The sequence below is a fragment of the Camellia sinensis genome, chromosome 8, assembly GCF_055761805.1.
Source record: "Camellia sinensis isolate YWXY chromosome 8, ASM5576180v1, whole genome shotgun sequence".
Lineage (NCBI taxonomy): Eukaryota > Viridiplantae > Streptophyta > Magnoliopsida > Ericales > Theaceae > Camellia > Camellia sinensis.
The window spans coordinates 38,770,258-38,779,508 of record NC_138968.1 but is presented as its reverse complement, the minus strand read 5'-3'; positions in this window follow the sequence as shown (position 1 = coordinate 38,779,508).

Genomic DNA, 9,251 nt, shown 5'->3' with positions numbered 1-9,251 from the left:
AAAGCGCAAGTGATTTGAAATGCACTACACAGTGCAATACGCTAAACAGTGCGAGTGATTTGAAATGCACTAAACAGTGCGATGCGCTAAACAGCGCGAGTGATTTGAAATGCACTAAACAGTGCGAGTGTAATGCAATACACAAGATAGTGCGAGTGAAACACTACCACAAGATGCACAAGATAGTGTGAGGAAGGTGCACAAAAGAAGTGCGATAAAATGCATCTTCTATGCAAGTAAGGTGCACAAAAAAAGTGCGATAAAATGCATGTTCTATGCAAATAAGGAAGAATGCATTTTCTATGCGAAATATACGAGCATTTTCTATACAAGTATGGAAACGTGCATTTTCTATGCATGAAACAAGAGCATATTCTATGCAACTTTGAAAGCATATTCTATGCAATATTGAAAGCATATTCAATGCATGAGGCAGGCATATTCTATGCAAACTTGAAAGCATATTCTATGCATGATTGATAAACGATGCGCGGCGTGCATGCAACAGAAATGTATATGAAAATGCACATTCTATTCAAGAGAGGGGCATCAAATATACACATTGGTGCCTCCGATTTACCTCTCAGAGGATTTTGCAACACGCTCAGCTCGAAAAGGGGACACCCTGTTCATATTGGCGAGAGATAACATCTGCATGAGAAAACCACAGGTGCTGCTCGAATTACCATTCTGACTTGAAGCAGGCTTACACTTGGGGTCGAGATACACTTATACTCCAGAGAAATGGCAAGGCCTGAGAAAGTGCACCTGGAATGTAGCCTCGGGATTTCCCGAAGTTGAAACACATTAAGATGCTCCAAATTTTCCCTCTTTTCTTTTGCTTTGCAGTCCGGAACCTAAATAGCTTCGAATAGGTCCTTGCTTTACTGTTCTCACATGACCTGGGTTGAACCCTGCAGGTTTATGAAAGAACAAATTCTGTTTTGTACAAATGTGGAGAATGGCACAGCATTCTGAGCACAAAATGATTTTTTTTTTTTTTTTTGAAATTGAAATGAGAAAAGGGTTCTCAACTGGGTATTGAGCCTACAACTGACCACAGCCAAAATGACTCAACAAAGAGAAAGACAAGGTAAAACAACCTAAACACATCTATAGACACCCGAAATGACTCAAAACAAGAATCGAGACAAACAAAAACACACACACAGAACACTCAAATGTGTTCCAATGGCAAGAGACCTCTCAGTTCACGAGGAGCCAATTTCTTCGGGTATTGTTTCCCACCATTTTCTCATTTGTGATTCTCACATCACTCTGGCACTCAATCTCTTTTTCACTGAAAAGCCCTTTTCATTACTTTTCTCTTAGAGCACATCTCTCTATTCTTCAATCTCTCATTTTTTATCCCTCCCACGGGTGGTTGATGGATAAACAGGAAGTTGTGGGCTCTTGCCCCTAGCATTCCGCTAGATTCTTCTTCTTCTGCTGCTCACAACAGTGAACTTTCCCACAAAGGGGTTGCGTTACAACTGGGTGTGTAGCAAATCTGCAACTGACATCGGTTAACGACGCCCCTGGCTTAACTTGATCGAGATAAGCTACAACCTGTCCCACCAGCCAGGTATACAATTGATTGGTCTCACAGACATTGCGTTTTCTACGTCTCCATTCCGGGTCAGACGCTAATTTTTTATTTGATCATCCAAATGAGGGCTCCGAATATCCCGCTCTAGTTCCAGTTCGTGCTTCGCACTTATCTTGATACCTCGTTGCTGGGAGGATGAGAGAGCTTTCGGCCCTTTGCTGTTAGCTTTAGTGGTGCCCTTTTCTGGCGAACAAGGTGTCCTTTCTGGCAAGTACGTTGACAACGGGGAAAAGACAGGAAGCCTGACTCAACTGTGCCTCTAGTTCATCATTTTGACCATTTTTTTTGTTTTGGCTTTCTACTAAAATAATTTTGACCAACATGAAAGTTAGATTAACATGCTTGTTCAATTTTCTGATTTGAAATCATGCAAGTCAGGTTGTGAGCACCAAAAATTTTCCTTTTTTGGGTCCAAGAAATGGTCCAGTTTTTGGAAAAAGATGGAGCAAATTTTCGAGAAAATTAGTCAACTTCATTAAAAATTCGCAAAGCTTGTTTTTACAAATGGCCACTGCTCGACCAACACAGAATCTACTCTTGAGATGCACAACCTCAGATCCAAAACAATGAAAAATTGCCCCTTGTCTAATGACATCGCACGGCAACGGAAAGTTGCCCCTTGTTTAAATAGCACCGCAGCACACTGTAACCCGCTCTCATAAAGAAGGTCATAACCAAACTCTTGGATAAAGAAGCAACAAATATGACCCGTTCAATCTTATGGACATGACAGTTGAATTTGAAGTGTTTTTACGGTTGGACTTCAGAATGAAGTTGTCTATGTATCCCAAAGATGGGAATCAAGCCTGACGTAGTTCAGGGTTAAGGTACACTCGGGTATTTAATCTCTCCTTTTGTGCTCTAACTTTTGCCAAGGCCGCTCTTTCTGGGTTTTCAACCTTGCGAGCTATGTTCTTCTTTTCTTTTCAATTCTTTTCTTTTCTTTGTTCTTTTCTTTGCATTTTTTCATTTTCTTTTGTTTTCATCTTTGCATTTTTTTTTCATTTTCTTTTCTTTTCCGCTTTTCTTTTTTCTTTTTTCTTGCTCTAACTTTTGCCTGGGTCGCCCTTCTGGGTTTTTGACCTAGCGAGCCTCTCAAGGGTAAAAGTGTAATAAGTCCATGTCAAATGGTTTTAGGATCTCAAAGCCATCTGAATCTATGAGAATGGCTGTTGTTTGTTGTTGATGATGTAGAAGTCCATCCAATGGGGGCTGAAATTGCCCTTAATGTTGTGGATAGGAACTCAGTTGTCCTTCAACAATACTTTCTTCTTTCCTCCCTTCTGGGATTTGGCATTCTTGCTGATCTTCATTAGCTTGAGCAAGGTCCCGATTTTTGACTCTTCGAGCACATTTGTCACTTTTTGGCCCCTAGTTCGAAGAGTGCTTCTGATCTAGCTTCGCTAGCTTCTGTTGATGACATCTAATTTTCTTGATCTGACTTTCTTGCCCCTAGTTCGTGGGCTACTTCAAATCTGGCCACACAGGCCTCACATTGTGGTTGACCGTTGAACATTCTGAATCCAAGTTCAAGGTTTGAAAGCAAAAATGGGTTGAGTCTTGAGGCTGAGAGCAATCCTATGCTGCACAATCTCAAGAGCGATTCCACACAGGTCTTCGTAGGACCATGCAAAACATTTTTTTTTTTTGAAATCTTTTAAGAAAGCAACTAGTCGTTCGCGCTGAAAACAATGTAGAACCAATCTGGATCAAGCTAGGATCCTTCTCAGTACTCACATTAACAAGCATGATTTCATTCATTAAGGGCTCAGCACGTCTCTCTTTCTCTGAATTGATCAAATTTTACAAACCCGAGGAATTCCTTCCTCTTTGTTTTCACCGCAGTGTTCAAAAAGTTTTGAAAAAGCTTAGGTCAATGCAATTATTTCAAGGTACAGAAGAACAAGTGAAATGCACTGCCGTTTCATTCAAACTTGCTGGCACAACAGGTTCAAGATAGCAACAAACACAAAAACGTGAAAACCACCGCTATTTCATTCAGATCTTCTGGTGTAACTGGCTCCATGGCAGAAACAGACTCAAAAGAAAGGGTGTAAAAGACAAATACAAAACAAGATAGTGATGCCCGAGGTAACACCCCTGAAATCACCTGACTCTTAACAAAACATGATTGACTCGATACAACAAGACAGACTCAATTAACTCAGTACAAAAGGATTGACTCAAAACAACACAACAAGACTGACCCAATACCCAAGTCAAAAAGGAAAATTAACAGCATTTGTACATTGCTCAAAACAGTGCATGCCATCCACCATATCTAGAGTAAAATAAGCGCCATCCACAGGTGGTTCATCCCCCGATCAAATGATCACATTATCCCCCAAGTTCACTGATCCAGTGTCGATAGACTTTGCAAAGCCTGGTGCGACGATGACCTCATTGTCAATCAGATCTTGTATTTCGTAGCGAAGACGGTAACAACTATCAGTGCCATAACTGGTTTGTTGATGGAAGGCACAGTACTTGGCCGGATCATGAGAGGGAGGAAGTTTGTCTGGTAATGGCCGCGGCTCCAGGGGCTTCAGATGGCCTTTTTTTATTAACACACCCATGGCTTTGGATAAGGACATATAAAGCGGGGTGAAGAACCTCCGGCCTCGGGGTGAGTACTTTGAGGTTTGTGAGGTTGTGTTGGATGTACCGGCGAAAGGATCGACAGGTGCTGACTTTTGATGATCTCTTCTGAGTGTAAGATTGGAGTTGAAAGGGGGGTTTCTAGTACAACATCCCTTTTTTCGGCTTGTCCCTTGATTCAGAGTGCTCTCATCTTGAGTGGCAAAAGTGTCATCCACAATCTGTGCAACAACTGCAATCACTTGCTGTTTGTTCAGCCCTTCGGCTTTCAAAGCCTCAACAGGCCACTGAAGGTGTTCATGGAGACCAATGCCTGCCCCTACCTTGTTCTTACCACTGGCCTCCACTATGCTAAGAGATCGGCCTTCTTGCATTGCAACCTGTCCCAAGATTGGGGAGCCTTTTGACGTGAAACTTCTGGCATGCGATGTGGTTGATGACGGAGTCAATATCCCAAAGGCTAGATCTGTCACAGTTCTCTGAAGATCTTCGATCATTCTCATCAGCTCAGAAGTAGTGGGTTCACGGGTTTGAGATAATTGGGGTTCAGATGCACCCATAATGCATAAGTCCATGCTTTTCGGGATAAACACCTCAGGCTTGGGTAGATGGGCCGGGGTGATGTATATGCTCGGGTTGTAGGCAGATGGCAATATATGGATGAGGTTGAGGTAGGTAGGAGATGTTTGGTCATTAGGGTCTGGAGGTGGAGCTATAGTCCGGTTGTCGATGAGATTCTGGACCTCATGACGAAGGCGGTAACAACGGTCGGTGCCATGACCGCGCTGCTGATGATACATGCAGTATTTGGAGGGGTTATACCTGGCGGAGAGTGGGTCAGGCAGAGGTTGAGGATCAAGGGGTTTGAGATGCCCTCTTTCCATCAGGACTTTTAGTGCGCTGGTTAGGCTCATATAGAGAGGGGTGAAAGTTCTACCCTGAGCACGGGTCGGGCCAGCTGTTTGTAGGCTTGGATTGGCAAAAGGGTCGGCTGTGGCGACTGTATTGATCTCAATGGGTTTGGTAATAGTGCTACTACCAGCATTGGTACTCCCTAAAAAAACCCTCCTTATCGGTTCACTTGTTCTGGGAATAATCCCACTATTGAACGCATTCTCGACTTGAACCCCAGTTCATGCAAACTTTTGAAAGTGAATAGTGGAGCGACTATTAACTTTTGCAACATATCATGCTCGAGGTTTCGCACCACTATCCCCACTTGATCCCTCTCAGAGGGGCGATCTGTCATCTGTGCTGCATTTGCTCTCCACCTTGCAACAAATTTCGCAAACGACTCTGTAGGATTCTGGTGGGTAGCTTCTAGCTCTTGAGTGGTCATTTCAACTTGGGTATTGTAAGAATACTGATCAACAAAGGCCTCAACCAATTCTTTCCAGTTTTGTTTCACTGTATTCTCCAATTTGGCATACCAAGCGGCTGCTACACCCGATAGGATTCTCCCATACAAAGAGAGTTTCTGTGGCTTAGTCAAACCCATCGGCTTCAGGACATCCAAGAAAAAACTGGATGTGTACCATAGGATCTCCAGACCCGGCAAAACGGTCAATATATGGCATTTTGAATCTGTCTGGGAGCTGTACGGCAGACTCGGTGTACCCATCCTCAATGTCGGGAATAGAGTTAAAGCCCTGTGCCTTTTTGAATTGCTTCTTAAGGTTAGCAATTTTAATGAGGTTGGGTCGAGCTCATTAACATCAAGGGGATAAAGCCTCTCATTAGGCTGCACTAGGGGTCTAAAAACTCGAGCTTGAGCTAACCCTTCCCGAGGATCTGGACCCTGTAAATCTTCAGCTGGCGAAAGTGGGTCAAAGTTCAACTGGGGTCCCGAAGCTGAATGTGAGGCAGATGCCCTAGATGGGCGTTGCATTTCAGCATTAGTCTCATCCTGCATGGTGATACCCTGGTTTAATGTTGCTATCATGGCCACAACTTCTTCCGAACTCTGTGCCATCACAGTCTGCTGAGTTAGAACAAAGGTGATGTGACTGGTGACTGTCGAATCAGATGAGCCGGGGAGCCCTGATTGGCCTTTCTTTGCCTTCCCTCAGCGAAGGAACACTGGTTGCCCTTGAATTGAATCTCTGACCTGACAAAGTCTATCAACACCAGTCCGGTGTACTCGGGGGATATTAGAGCCTTTTGAAGCTATGGTTCCAAGACTACCTAGCAAAAGAGAAAACAGGCAGCATCTCAGTCCAATTTCACCAGAACAGATTTGAGCATAGCTGAATGATTGTACTCCTTATAGAATTCTGCCCAAAATTTTGCCTGTAAACTGATACCCTCAGGCCGATACTCAGACTTGCAACTGATACATACAACTTGTGGAGACACACTCTGACAGCACATATCAAGCAAGTAAGAGCCAAAACACCCCTATAGTGGAGTAGGGTTTCCCTGTCCTATTTTGTCAGGAACTAGGGTTTTACTACGCACGCAGCGGTTTCAAACAACCTACAATTGGGTAAGCAACCTGTCCTAGTTTGGAATGGTCATTACAGTTTCCGATATGCACTAGGTCGAATGGTCAAAAATGGTGCCTCGGTAAAAATCGAGGTTTGTGCTCTCGTCGTGGCAGAGCCCGCAACCAGTTAGCCTTATGGCACACTTCTCAAAGCAAGCCTCGGCCAAACCGTTCAGGAATAGCATACAACAAACACGATGTCCTAGGCGCACCAATGCAAATGCAATGCAAAGAGACACGTAAGTGTAAACAAAACAAGATATCATGAGTTCGAGTCAAGTTCTCTAAACCCCTAGCAGAGTCGCCAGAAACTGTAGACGTGCCCGAACGTCCCGGCTCCGCACGCGAAGATGCGAAATCCGTTTTGTTCATTAGCTACTACAGTTCGGACTCAATGTCACGGTTCTGAATCTAATCTCGCAAAGTGCAATTCGTGACCGATAAATTACCAAAGAGTCAAAATCTGGCAAATCATTTTGGAAAATTGATTTGTAAAGAAGTGTCAAACATGGACTGTTTTGCCAGATACAGAGTCGCCACCTAAATGTTTTTGTTTTGGGAAATTTAGGAAACCCTGACTCGTGCCTAAGGCCACGTGTCCGTCATCACCAAAGTTGCCTCGGCTCGGGAACTTGGGTACGAGAGGGGAAGGTCATGCAATGAGCACTCTCACTTGCCTGATCAAAGATCAGCCTTTACTAACATGATATTTTGTTTTTGAAAACACATGTGTTCTTATTCCGGTTTATTAGCTAGCTTTACTATGTGATGTGCACAACATACAAGTATAGACTAGATCGCCTGAGTTGGAACAAAACATTTCATGTTTGTTTGTTTGAAAATAGTTTGAAGGTGCTACTTGCAAGTAGGCTAAGACGTGGATTTGCCACCCTCAAGTGGGCTTAGAAAACATGATTTTGCCACTCTCAAGTGGGCTTAAAACTCGCATTTTGATGAATTGTTCCAATTCAAGCAATCCAACATTCATCCACAGGCATTCATGCAATTTAACACTTAAGCAGTTAGCCTCATGGCAAGCATGCTAACATGGCAACACTTACATATATGCAAAATGCTAAAGCATAAAAGCTTACCTAGTACTTCGAGCCAAAACAATAGCTAGTTAGTAATCAATGCATGATCCTAGTTTATGTCAAGATGGCTAATGCAACACATGCGAAATGTAACTAGAAATAGGCTTGGCTATTCTAGGGTGGCATACGAGATGCAACTTGATAATCATGTATTCAAGAAGGAATTGAAATACAATGCGGTTAGTATGATGCGCCGAGCCCGGTGCATGCAATATAGATGAATGGATGCAAACATGCAAGCATAGGAATGTTAATCAAAACATGACCTAGAACTAACCATCATAAACGATTAAGTAAAAGGGAGAAAGACGTAGGGTTGGAAGACATTCACATACTCACGCACACTTATTACAAAACTCGCCCTCTCGACGGAGGGTCCGAATAAATCAACTAACTAGCTAATCTAAGCTAATTAAACTAATTATTACAAAACTTTAACTAATTAATCACATTAATTAAATTACAAAACCAACTAAGTAAGAAACTAAAATAGGCTGCCATAGCTCTGCCTCAGAATGATGAATAATGCATGCTCGGTCGTGTCCTCCTGGAAATCCACTACCGTGCCTCGTGTTGCCTCTGTTTGCACTATTTTAGACTTCTGAAAACTGTGCCAACCTCCAAGATGATTCTGATCCACCTTATGGACATGCCGAGAGATGGTCGGCCAAGGGGAGTGGCCATCGGCCAGAATTTATGGCTATCGGCTAAATTGATAGCCGATCGGCAGACTAAGATGGCCGGTCAGCAGTTCTAATGGTCGATCGGCCAACACTTCCTGCAAATTCTCCTTTTTGCTACAGCAGAGCACTAACAGAGGCATGTCAATGTATTTACAAGAAAATGTGTGTGCAACAACATGCCTTATCATGTCTAAGGCTCAAAGGTGTGTAGTGCTCGGCTCTCGAGCCATCAATCACGTATCTCGATACATGATGGCCAAAGAGGCCAAGTTGCACAAGTTCAATAAAATGCATGACAAACAAGACACTTGGACCATCACCTTATCATGGATAATCAAAGGCAATGGAGACAAAGGGGATTGACCCATTTTCATCACTTCAAGTATGAAATGGACCAATTCACTTTGTGTTCAAGATAACGTCTGGTCGAACACAATGCAATGCACACATGCAACATTCTTATCTTGGCACATTTTACTTGATTGATTTTGTTTACACATTTTAACATTACCAATCCATTCATTAATCAACTTGTCCAACTATGAGAGTCCTCTAATGAGAGAGAGGTCTATCAAAGTGAATGATTTAAGGCATGGGAGAGACCAATGCCTTTGACTAGGAGTAACCCTCAAAAGAGGGTTGAAGCCATTTAAGCACAAGTCTCAATCCCTTCCATTAAACTCAAACTCAAGACTAACAAATCCTCAAAACAAATCAAAAGTGAAGAAATGAGGAGGATGACAGATTTTCAGTGCTAAAGTGGCATGAAATGCAAGACTCTA